General features: G+C 37.9%; 1 pseudogene; it reads right to left on the reverse strand.

The window, feature by feature from the left end:
• Nucleotides 1–2,952: 2,952 nt before the first annotated feature.
• Nucleotides 2,953–3,498, reverse strand: LOC103200211 (annotated as a pseudogene).
• Nucleotides 3,499–9,099: the final 5,601 nt, after the last annotated feature.

Here is a 9,099-nt window from a genome sequence, read left to right on the forward strand (position 1 = left end):
ATTCTCTGAAATATTGGTATTTTTTTGGAAAATTAAAAAAAAAATTTCTAACTTGCTCATACAAAAATAAGTTCCAGAGAGGCTGAAAATTTGGATATACAGTAGCCAAATTTAGAAAAGAACAAAAGAAATGTAAGAGTAAATTTGCCTATATCCAAATTTAAAACTTCTTTCCATCAAAAAGCACTATAAAATAATTTTAAAAATAAACTGTACATTAAATGTATTACTCAAGAATTCAAATGATAAATGTCTATTATATGTAATATTGTACACAAATCAACATCAAAAAGAAAAGAACCTAATGGAAAAATGAGCAAAATATATAAACAGGCAAATTATACAAGAATAAATACAATAGACCAATAAAGACATATGAAGAGATCCTCAACTAATAATAATAGATGAACAAATAAAAAAGTTATGCTTTTATCCCTAAGATTTAAAAATACGTATGAAGATTGACAACATCTTCTAAGGCCATGCAAAAGGTGAATTCATCTCATATTATTGTCCATGGAGGAAATAGATAATATCTTCAAACTGCTTTTTTTTTTCTTCCTGGAGTATGTAGCAAAATTTAAAATACACCCATCCTCCTATGCAATAATTTCACTTCTGGATTTTTTTAACCTCGAAGATTACTCATATATATGCTCATAGGCATATATTGGTAGCATAGCTTAATAATAGCATAAAAATAGAGTAAGTTAAATGTTCATTCACAGGAATGGGATAACAGATTGTCATATTCATAAAAAGCAATCCCGTACACATTGAATAGGAATCAATCAGTGTTATATGTATCAACATAGACAAAATTCCAGAACAGCTTGCATGGAAACAATAATTTGCAGAGGGATATATAGAGAAAGAAAACATGTACATAAAGTTTCAAATACGCAAAGCCCTACTAACTAATAATTAAGAACGTAAAGATGACAGAAAACATAAAACACTGAATGGAAATGGTAAACCTTGGATTCATCTTAGTAGCCTACTTTTAAAGAGGAAAAAAGTAGTGGCGGAGAGTTCAAGGACCTCAAGCATATCTAATGTTATTTATTTTAAAAATATTATGAAGCAATAGAAAAGCTGTAGGACAAAATCCGTGGTGTCTCTATTATTTAAAAACAACTGAAGAAACAATATGATTTAGGAAAAGGACATGGAGAGGTGCACAAGAGGAACAGACAATAAAGGCAAGTACTTCTGCACACACAATACTGCATTGCCAGTAACAGCAGACACTAACCCATGGGTGGATGCACAGATAGACAGGCAAGAAGATCAGCTATAGTTAGGTGAATGGGAAGGTTTGGCAGACAGTATTCGTACACATGTATTTGTATGTGCTATAAAAATTCCATAGACAGTTTAAACCTGACAGGAGGCAAAGTTAGGATAACTTCTTAGGCACAACTAAGCACCTTGACAGAGTGAGTCACTGGGCCTGCAGGTTGGGGACCATGGGGAAGGGGAAACCATGTTTGATATTTATGGTATACAGAAATATTGTTCTACATCTTACTTTGGGGAGTAGTGACAGGGGTCTTAAAAGCTTGTGAACACCTTTGTAACTATTGGTCTTTCCTTGTCCGGAGCAAAGAATAGTGAAGAAAATCAAGGATGAGTGGAAACAGGCCAAAGAACTAATGGACCATGAGAACTTCAGCCTATATGACCCAGAGACCACTTGGAAAGTAATCAAAAGTGGAGACCCTGTATAGAGTAGGAGAAAATGTGGAAAAAAACATCATAAAATCATCATCATCATCAGAATAATAAAAGACCAGGCTTACTGGTCTGATAGAGACTGGTGAAACCCCTGAGACTATGGTCCTGAGTCATTTGTTGAGTTTGGAATTGAACTCACTCCCGTGACTTAACTCTCAGCCAAATGACAGAAAGGCCTACCAGCCAAACATCTTTACCAGGGAGATGCAATCTTTTGAACAATCTACCATAGGAGGTGAGAAGCGCAGCATTTGCCCAGGGAGAAATGTAGGGAGGCAAGAATGCACAGGCAAGAAGGGCACAGGGAAAAGATAACCACAGGGAGGAAGTGGGAGGAAAGCTGTTACTGTGGGGATGTAACCAGTGTTACAAAACAAAACAAAAAGAAATAAACAATATAATTTTATCTAAACAGATATAAATGTGCATAATACATTGAAAATAAATTAGTTAAATACATAGTAAGCTTTGAACAATGGTGACTGGGGAGAGGAAATTAAAAGGCACGAAGAGGTTGTTCTAGGCATACTTCTACATTGCTTGAAGGTTTCCTTATGACTATTTGTTTTTACCTACCAAACCAAACCAAACCCACTGCTATTGTGTCAATTCTGACTCATAGCAACCCTCATTGTGTTTCCAAGGCTGTAAATCTTTACAGAAGTAGATTTCCTCATCTTTCTCCTGTGGAGCAGCTGGTGGGTTTGAACCACTGACCTTCTGGTTAGCAGCTAAGCGCCTCACCCATTCAGCCACCAGAGACACATGCAATTTCAGTCATGCCAACAGCGAGTAATGAGGGTCTCAATTGTTGTTTTTGTGACCATCGAGTAGATTTGAACTCATAGCAACCTTGCAGGGCAGAATGGAACTGCTCCATACGGTTCTTAGGTTATAATTTTTTTTCAACCTTTAATCAAAAAATGTGTAGTTCTGAGCATCAACTACTGATCTCTAATCCTTGTGGGAAGGTGGGGGAGAGGATCAGGACAGGAGTTCAGTGTCCCTCCCACCCCTAAGGAAAAGGAAAGCCCCAGACATTGCAGGGTATAGAGCAACAGGGCCCTAAAGAGAATGGGCCCCCTTTTCTCCAAACACCAGCTGAAGTCCCCCCATCCCTTGCCCCAAACCCTCTTCAACAGAGAAGAAACATTTCAAATTCTGGAGACTTGTCCATGAACATGGTGCAACAAGCTGTTAGTTGACCAAGGAGGGTTAGGGCCTGCCTCTCTGCTTCTTGGCAAGCAGGACAGGGCACAACTCAGCTTCCTCCTCCTCACTGTAATCTTCCTCACTTTTGTCCTCCTCAGAAACATCATTGCTTATAGTAACAATGTGGTGCCACCAGTGATCCACACAGGGCCAGAGCCTGACTTCAGCCGGAGGGTTACAGGTGGTTGAAGCTGGAAGTCATCCAGGCTGAGCATGGGTTGGCAGGATAACTTCAGGTTGGCCTCAGGGACTGCAATCTCCTAATGGTCATGGTTTCAGGCCACAACTTCCACCACATTACACTCATCATTGGCCCCGTCAGTGAGGCAGAGCATTGTCAAGGTCAGCATGTCCTCAGCATCATTCTCTTCGTATTCCTTGAAGGTGAAGGATCAGGTGCACTGGAGAGCTCACAACCTGGGAGAGATAACGAAGAAAAAAACTGTCCATAGTGACTGGGGCCAGGACTTTCAGACCCCCCATGCACCTAGCCCAGGTTCGGCTCTCCTGGCTCAGGAACTCTAAGGTGGCAGCAGCGCTGGTGGCCATGCTGCAAGGAGGTTGTAATCTTTAAGGGAGACTATCACAAGGTCTTTTCTCCTGCACTGGCTGATAGGTGGGAATCATTGACCTTTCAGTTAGCAGCTGAGCACTTTAAACAATGTGCCACCATGGCTTCTTTGGGCCTGTCTTTAGATTGTGAAATGGAAACCAGAAAAAAGGGAAGATTGTGGTGAACTTCAAACTTTTATAGGCAACTGCTTGAATGTGAGGTATGGAGAGAGGATGTCAACGAAGTGATGAGGATTTCAAGGATTTAAGACTAAAAGGAAGATTATTAAGGGAAAATAAATGAAAAAATCTAATAAATAATTTTGTTAAGTGGAGTAAGAATGATGGGGACAATGTTGGAGATAATCATTTTGAGATGCTGTTTGGTCACCCAATTAGAGAGAAAAAGAGAGATAGTTTTTGAAATTTAGGAATTGTGTTCAAAATTCAAAATTAGAGAGATTTTGGAATTGTTCCAGGAGAGGTGGGAGTGGATGGGACTGAAGGGGAAAGAGTATATAATAGGAAGATACATCAGAGACAGAACTTAGGTCACAACTACTTTTAAAGTGATGAGAGGAGGAAGGGGGCCAGAAAAAAACACAGGCAGATGGCTGAGCTAAGATGAGGTCAGGTTCAGTAGTCACTGAGTTTGTAAACTGATTGTTGACTTTGGCAGTAGCAGGTAGAAATTTGAAGCACAGTAGTATATTGAGAAAAGGACTTGACTTATAGAGATAAGTCCACTAGATGCTAGATAAATCAAATTCATAATTGAATTATTATGTCAATTATGCATGCCACTGAACATTATTGCATAGCTGTAATGTTAGAATATAAATTAGAAGTAATGCCATCATTCTTTTTCTACTGTGGTTTAAAATAATAAAAGGCTATGTCTTGAAAAGAAGGCCAATATGAAAATATATAGCAAAAATGAGCCCAATTTAGTTACCAGAATTTATTTAGTATCATATGTTTAATTGTTATTAAGTAAACTATAGTCTATTATTACGATAATGGCACAAACAGTTAAGGACTTGACGACTAGTCCAAAAGTTTGGCATTTCAAGTCCACCCAGAGGTGTCTCAGAAGACACCCTGGCAGTCAGCTTGTAAAAGTTAACAGCCTTGAACACCCTACGGAGTAGTCCTTCTCTGACACACATTGGATGGTAATGAGTTATAATTCACTCCACGGTAATTAACAAGAGCAACAGTACTTAACAATTAGGGTAATCCAGTAATATCTATGGGCTAGAGAGACTTCACAGAGGAGTTTACAGTTGCTTTGGGGGATAACTGGAATCAATTCAAATATGGAAGTAAGGGTATTCCAGATGTAAAATGGTATCATCAAAGGCATGAAGGCACAAATGGGCAAGTCCAGGGAACAGTGAGTAATCTGTTGTAGGTAGAATATTGTTGTTAGGTGCCATAGAATAGGTTCCGACTCATAGCAAGTCTATATGCAACAGAATGGAACACTGCCTGCTCCTGCACCATCCTGTTGGTTGTTGCCATGCTTAAGCCCATCATTTTAGCCACTGTGTCAATCCATCTTGTTGAGGGTCTTCCTCTTTCTCTCTGACCCTCCTCTGTACCAAGCACAATATCCTTCTCCAGAGTAGGATCCAACTCAACGACAGTGAGGTTTCTTTTAGTGACAACATGTCTGAAGTACAAGAGATAAATCTGGTCATTCTTGCTTCTAAGGAGCATTCCAGTTGTACTTCCTCCAAGACAGATTTATTTATTCTTCTACCAGGCCATGCTACACTCAAAAATCTTCATCAATTGAAAAGTCACAATTTAAATGCGTCACTTCTTCAGTAATAGCATTAACTGGTTTTCCCTGTAGGAATATGGATATTACACCAGTGGCAAAACTTCCAGCATTAGAACAACACACAAGCCACCACCGTATGACAAACTGACAGATGAGTGCTGGTAGCTGGAACATAGCGGGGTTGAATTAGAGTTGTGGGCATAAGGATAAAAGATTCTTGTTGTTGTTAGTGCCATCAAGGCAGCTGGGACTAGTAGAGACCCCATGTACAACAGAACAAAATACTGCCCGGTGCTGCACTATCCTCACAATCCATGCCATGCTTGAGCCCATGGTTGCAGCCACTGTGCCAATCCATCTCTTTGAGGGTTTTCCCCTTTTCCACTGATCCTCAACTTTTCCAAGCATGATATCCTTCTCCAGGGAATGGCCCCTTCTGACAACATGACCAAAGTAGGTGAGACAAAATCTGACCATTCTTGCTTCTAAGGAGCATTCCAACTATACTTCTTCTAGGACATGTTTACTAATTTTTCTGGTATTCTATGGTATTTTCAAGGAGTTCTGGTAGCTTAGTGCCTAAGGCACTTGACTGCTAACCAGAAGGCTGGCAGTTCAAACCCACCAGCCAGTCCTCGGAAGTAAGGTTGGACAATCTACTTCCGTAGTGATACCCCCTTGGAAACCCAAGGAGGGGACGCTATGAGTCAAGTCCGACTCAATGGCACATAACAACAACAACAATATGGTATTTTCAGTATTCTTCACCAACATCACAATTAAAGGCACCATTTCTTCTTCAGTTGTCCTTATTCATTGTCCAGCTTTCACATGCATATGAAGCAATTGAAAATACTATGGCTTGGATCAGGGACACCTTAGTCTTCTAAGTAACATTTTTGCTCTTAAACACTTTAAAGAGATGTTTTGCAGCAGATATGCTCAGTGTGATACAAGATGTCTGAATTCTTGACTGTTGCTTCCATAAGTATTGATTTTGGCTCCAAGTAAAAGGAAGTCCTTGACAACTTCAATTTTTTCTCCATTTATTGTGATGCTGCTTATTGGTCCAGTTGTATTTTTGTTTTCTTTATGTTAATGTTTAATCCATACTGAAGACCATAGTCTTTGATCTTCATCAGTAAGTGATTTCATCTTCATTTTCAGCAAGCAAGATTGTAACATCTGAATATCATAAGTTAGTAATGAATCTTCCTCTAATCCTGATTCTGCATTCTTCTCCATATAATCCATTTTCTTGGATTATTTGCTCAGCATACAGACTGAACAAGTATGGTGAAAGGATACAACCCTGACACACTCCCTTCCTGATTTTAAACCTTACAGTCTCCCCTTGTTTTGGTTGAATGATAGCCTCTTGATCTATGTACATGTTCCTCGTGAGCATACTTAAGTGCTGGAATTCCCATTCTTTGCAGTGTTATCCATAATTTGTTATAAACCACTCAGTTGAACTTTTTTGCATAGTCAAGAAAACACGGGTAAGTATCTTTCTGGTATTCTTTGCTTTCATCCAAGATCCATCTGATATCAGCAATGATATCCCTCATTCCACATCCTCTTCTGAATAAAGCTTGAATTTCTGGAAGTTCTCTGTCAATATATGGCTGCAACTGTTTTTGAATTATCTTCAGCAAAATTTTACTTGTGTGTGATATAAATGATATTGTTTGACAATTTTCACCTTCTATTGGGTCACCTTTCTTTGAAATGGGCACAAATATGGATCTCTCCCAGTCATTTGTGTAGGTATGTACCTCTCTTCCAAATTTCTTGGCAGCAATGAGTAAGTGCCTCCAGTACTGCATTCATTTGTTGAAACATCTCGATGGATATTCTGTCAATTCCTGGAGACTTGTTTTTTTGACAATTCCTTCAGTGCGTCTTGGACTTCTTTCTTCAATACCATAAGTTCTTGATCATATGCTACCTCCTGAAATGGTTGAATGTCAACCAATTTACTTTGGTATAATGACTGTATTCCTTCCATCTTCTTTGATGCTTCATTTATTGTTCAACATTTTGCACATAGGATTCTTCAATATTACAACTCAAGGCTTGAATTTTTTTCTCCAGTTCTTTCAGTTTGAGAAATGCTGAGCATTTTCTTCTCTTTGGGTTTCTTATAGCAAGGCTTTGCACTTCATTATAATACTTTACTTTGTTTTCTCAAGCAGCACTTTGAAATCTTCTGTTTAGCTCTTTTATTTCATCATTTCTTCCATTCACTTTAGCTACTCTCTTTTCAAGAACAAGTTTCAGAGTCTCTTCTGATGTGGATTTTGGTCTTTTCTTCCTTTCTTGTCTTTTAATGACCCATTGCTTTCTTCATGTATGATGTTCTCGATGTCATCTCACAATTTGTCTGGTCTTTGGTCATTGATGTTCAATGGGTCAAATCTACTTTTCAGCTGGTCACTAAATTCAGGTGGGATATAGTCAAGGTTGTGTTTTGGCTCTCAAAGACTTGCTTTAATTTTCCTCAGCTTCAACTTGAACTTGCATATCAGCAATTGATGGTCTGTTCCACAGTTGGCTCCTGGCCTTGTTTTGACTGATGATATTGAGTTTCTCTATCATCTCTTTCCACAGATGTAGTGGATTTGATTCCTGTGTATTCCATCTGGCAAGGTCCACATGTATAGTTTCTTTTTATGTTGTTGAAAAAAGGTATTTTCAAGGTAGAATTCGTTGGTCTTGCAAAATTCTATCATGTGATCTCTGGCATCATTTCTACCACCAAAGCCATATTTTCTGACTACTGATGCTGCTTCTTTGTTTCCAAGCTTCACATTCCAATCACCACTAATTATCAGTACACCTTGATTGCATGTTTTGTCAATTTCAGACCATAGAAGTTGGTAAAATGCTTCAATTTCTTCATCTTTGGTTTCAGTGGTTAGTGCATAAATTTGAATGATAGTAGTGTTAAGATAGTTAGACACCAAAATATGAAAGGTATCAACAACCATGCCAAGGAGTCTGGAAATTATTCTGTAGGCATTGGAGAATCATGTGGTAATTTGAGTAGGAAAATGTCAGGACCATAGGTTTATTTAGAAAGACAACTCTTTTGGAAGTTCAGGGGAAAAATTGAAATTCTTTGAGGAATGGATGGCAAAACAAAATCAGAAGTACTGTATACTAGTTAGAAAGCTAATGTACTCACTAAGGTAAGAAATAAAGATCTCATTATAGAGAGTTATTGGGAGCAGAGAAGACCAAACTCTTCAATATTAAAATGGAAAGGAATTATTAATTGAGTTGAATAGGGCAATGCAGAAAAAGAGGAGAGGTCAATAAAATTACTATTAGCCTCCTAACATGAGAAATTGAGGGCAAAATTTGTCATAATTTCAGAACAATATGTAATTTGAACATGACTTCATGTGAAAGATAATTGCTTAAATACCTACTGGAAACTATGTATAAAATCTAATTTATGCACTCTATGTCATACATAGAATATGAATGATGTTTTATCATGACATAAAATATTAGTTAATTTAAGCATATGCAAAGGTAAATCAAATTTCCTTACATTTATATAATTTAACCTGAAATGTTTTTATCCTTTTGCACATTTTCTGACACAAATTAAGTAGCTCTGATAAATATGAGGTGAGCTACTTTACTCTTTCAGGTCTGTCTTGTCAGTATTTCTCTTGGATATTTGATTCAACTATAAAATGGAGAGAGATGAAAAAACATAAGAAGAGCTATTTACTATTGCTGGATATAATTTAGTAAGCAGAACTAATGAATTTAGTTAATATTAAATGGATTTA

This window comes from Orycteropus afer, unplaced genomic scaffold (genome assembly GCF_000298275.1).
Source record: "Orycteropus afer afer isolate SDZICR_OR568_19922 unplaced genomic scaffold, OryAfe1.0 scaffold00129, whole genome shotgun sequence".
Lineage (NCBI taxonomy): Eukaryota > Metazoa > Chordata > Mammalia > Tubulidentata > Orycteropodidae > Orycteropus > Orycteropus afer.